This window comes from Capricornis sumatraensis, chromosome X, assembly GCF_032405125.1.
Source record: "Capricornis sumatraensis isolate serow.1 chromosome X, serow.2, whole genome shotgun sequence".
Lineage (NCBI taxonomy): Eukaryota > Metazoa > Chordata > Mammalia > Artiodactyla > Bovidae > Capricornis > Capricornis sumatraensis.
In genome coordinates this window covers 114129279-114133431 of record NC_091092.1, presented here as the reverse complement: position 1 = coordinate 114133431, position 4153 = coordinate 114129279, and the positions used below count along the sequence as shown (strand labels likewise).

Sequence of the window (4153 nt, the reverse complement as noted above, 5' to 3'; positions counted from 1 at the left end):
CTCTTAATCTTCTATCCCTGCCCTTACCCTCCCCCTTGCTGCTCTCCACTGGTAACCACTACTAGCTTGTTCTCTGTATCTGTGAGTCTGCTTCATCTCCTTAGTCTGTTTTATTTTTTAATTCTCCATATAAATGGTATTATACAGCATTTGTCTTCCTCTATCTCACATATTTCAGTTAATATAATACCTTCCAATCAATCCATGTACTTGAAAATGGCAAAAGTCCATTCTTTTTTATGACTGAGTAATATCACATTGTCTGGATCTTTTCGAATTAGTGGGTCTTTTTTTTCATTTTTAGCAGTAATTTAAAGTTTATTCAAGCTTTAATGCAGGTTATTCTGACTTTAAGGTGGCATCACATGGCATACTTCTGAGTACATTCCTGAAAAATTCTTTTTACTTATTTCTGTTTTATAGATCTGTGCAACCTCTGGTACTGGGGAGGCTATCATCTGGGTTCTGATCGCATAGCAGGGAACAAATGGACACCAGAACTCTAGAAATCGTGAAAGCAAGAGACCACAGTGATCTTAGAGTAGCGAGCTGAGTGCTGCCATTAGTGTTCATGTCTGGATGATAAATTCTGTTGCAAATGCACCCTTAGGTAGTGTGAATGGGTAGTCTTTACGGAAATGAATAGTCAAAGAGAATATACTGCCTCGATATGGGCTGCCATTCTTTTTCATAATTGTGATTTGCCAATGAAATGTATCATCCCCAACTGGACCTGCAGAATATTGTGCTGGACGGTCACTGGCCACATCACTAAGTTCCTTATTAATCCATTTCAGTGCCACAGTCTGTGCTTTTTGTCTGACTCCTCACTGTCTCAGTGTGTGCTGAAACGTCCAGCTAAACCTCCTGATTATCTGGTGGCTGGGAAGGACTATCTCTTCATCTCACACTGGCTCTGCCAGACACAGGTGCCTTCTTAATAACCAGGGAGGTTGGACTGGGGAGGGCTCCCTGGCAGAGAGTAGATGAGGCTGGAGGGGAAGGGGAGACGAGCAGTGGAAACCCTTAGACTCAGACAAGCATCGCGTACCTGACAGAGACCATCCAAATTAGTGGGTTATTTTTTTTTTCAGATATACACCCAGGAGTGGGATTGCTGGGTCATTTGTTTGGTCTGTTTTTAGGTTTTGAGGACCCTCCTTACTGTTATCCATGGTGGCTGCACCAATTGACATTCCCACCAACAGTGTACAGATCTTGTCCACATGTTCACCAGCATTTGTGACTTCTCTTCCTTTGGGATGATAGCCCTTCTGATAGGTATAAGATAATACCTCATTGTGGGTTTAATTTGCATTCATACGATGATTAATGATGTTGAACATCTTTTCATGTGCCTCTTGGCCATTTGTATGTCTTCTTTGAAAAATGTGTATTTAAGTCTTCTGCCCATCTTTTTCTTGATTGTTTTTTTTAAACTGTTATGTCAACTGTTTATATATTTTGGATATTAACCCCTTATTGGTGATATCATTGGCAAATATTTTCTCCCATATAGTAGGTTGGCTTTTCATTTTGTTGATGGTTTCCTTTGCTGTGCAAAAGCTTTTAACTTTAATTACCACCCATTTATTTATTTTTGCTTTTATTTCCCTAGTTTTAGGAGACAGATCCAAAAAATATTGTTATGATTTATGTCAAAGAGTGTTCTGCTCATATTATCTTCTAAGAGTTTTATGGTTTCCCCTCTTATAGCTAGGTCTTTAATCCATTTTCAGTTTACTTTTTTATATGGTGTTAGAGAATATGCTGATCTCATTCTTTGAGAACTACATGTCAAAGAATGAGATTAGAGCATAAGTACAATTTGGTAATGTCAGAAAACTAAATGTGCTTTTACATTTGAGCCAGTAATTCAGTGTTTCCAGAAATTAACTTTGAAGAGACATCCACAACCATAGGAAAATACGTAAATGTCCATGCACGTTAATTGAGGCAACATGATATATCCACAGAGTGGAGTACTAGGAAGCTATAAAAAGGAATGAGTACAATTTTGTAAACTAATAAGGGATGCTTCCGTGATAGATATAGAGATATATAAGAATGTGGGAGTTTGGGGCTAATGTCAATGATACCAAGTCCAGCGCCTTCCCGTTCTGGTATGAAGAGGCCTGGAGAGCTGAAAGAGAGAGCCAGAGCAGGAGCTGCAGCCAGGCTCCTACGGTGCCAGGGCCAGTGCACTTTCCGGAGCATGTCCAAAGCTCCTCCTACCCCTAGTGAAGTCTGAGCAGATACTTCACATTGCATTTCAAGAAAGCAAGCAGTCTTCCAACTAGCAGAGGGCCATGGTGGGGCTAATGGAAATTCAGCATATAACGTATTTGTCTTCCTATACAATATGCACAAATTGGAGACTTTTCTTTTTTCTGATTTTAAATGTTGTTCCTTTTAATTAAAGATGTGTTTAGCTTCAGAGTCCAAGTATACTAATGGCACAGCTCCCACATATACTGCAGATTATCAAGTTGAAAAATAAGAATTTTCGTATGACCTAGCACAGAATGAAATCCATGAATCATTTCTTGTCATTCAGAATAAGACAACATAATATTGGAATATGGATTTTTTTGGGAAAATGGAAACTTTTCCACAGTGAAGTCTGTGTGATTATCAAATATGGAAAAAAATCTTAAGAGGTATTCACATCTTGATTTGTTTTGTTTTAGTCTTTCTTTGTAAAATTGAAGTTTATTTACCTGGATTAGCTTAGCTTATTTAAGAAGGTGGTAGAAGTGAAATCCCAGTAAAATTGCTTTCTTGCACATGTGCACTATAGTTGTTCAAATATCAACTTAGCATCTGCTCTTTAGAAGGCTTCTGGTGGTTTTGCCCCACTCCAGTACTCTTGCCTGGAAAATCCCATGGAAGGCTGCCGTTCATGGGGTCGCTGAGGGTCAGACACGACTGAGCAACTTCACTTTCACTTTTCACTTTCATGCATTGGAGAAGGAAATGGCAACCCACTCCAGTGTTCTTGCCTGGAGAATCCCAGGGACGGGGGAGCCTGGTGGGCTACCATCTGTGGGGTCGCACAGAGTCGGACACGACTGATGTGACTTAGCAGCAGTAGCAGCAGCAAGAAAAATAAACTGAACCCCTTCTTATAGAATTCTAGAGTCTAAGAGCAGCGTTCATATAAAGTAGCTGGTGACCTGAGATCTAGGGGCCCAATAAAAATGAGGTGTAAGGAGGTGAGGGGATTGAGGGCTTCCTCATGAGGAGTCTAGTGTAAATACACTGAGGCAAGGTACTTGGAGACTTTAGGGCAATAAAAGTCTGGCAGTGGAAGGTAGTTTTAAGTTAGGCTACATGGCGAGCCCACCAGGGAGGCTATGGAAACACTGAATAGGGGTCAGACCCTCAGATGGTGGGTCTCAAAGTTGAGAGACTTAAGCCTGGAATGGAAAACTACCCTGAATGAACTACCCTTCATTGTTTTCCATGTAGCTGTCCAATTTTCACAGCACCACTTATTGAAGAGACTGTCATTTTTGGTTTGCGAGTATTCTGTTCAGGATTTGCACCTATGTTCTTCAGTGACGTTGGCCTGTAATTTCCTTTTTTGGTGAATCTTTGTCTGATTTTGCTATCAGGGTGATGGTGGCCTCATAGAACGAGCTTGGGAGTGTTTCTTCCTCTGCAATTTTTTGGAAGACTTTGAGATTGATAGGTAATAACTCTTCTCTGTTTGATAGAATTCACCTGTGAAACCATCTGGTCCTGGACTTTTGGATATTGGAAATTGTTAAATCACTGTTTCAATTTCAGAACTTGTGATTGGTCTGCTTACATTCTCTATTTCTTCCTTGTTCAGTCTTGGAAGGTTGTACCTCTCTAAGAATCTGTCTATTTCTTCTAGGTTATCCATTTTATTTGCATATAGTTGTCTGTAGTAGTCTCTTATGATCCTTTGCATTTCACACGAGTGTGTTCTTAATGAAATCAGCCCTGATTACCTTGGTGTGGTGAGAGCATAGAGGTAAAATGAGGGAGTGTAAAACAGGAAAATGTGGCCCCCCTGCCATAAGAACATACTCTGAGCCCTGGTTAAAGGAATTTCATACAATTGGACACATTCTGGTATTTCTTCACTAAAAAGGCTAGTCCTCTTCTGTATGTATGAGCCAGA

General features: G+C 40.2%; 1 pseudogene; it reads right to left on the bottom strand.

Annotated features, from left to right (window-relative positions):
• Positions 1–361: 361 nt before the first annotated feature.
• Positions 362–3892, bottom strand: LOC138071871 (ubiquitin-conjugating enzyme E2 D3 pseudogene; annotated as a pseudogene).
• Positions 3893–4153: the final 261 nt, after the last annotated feature.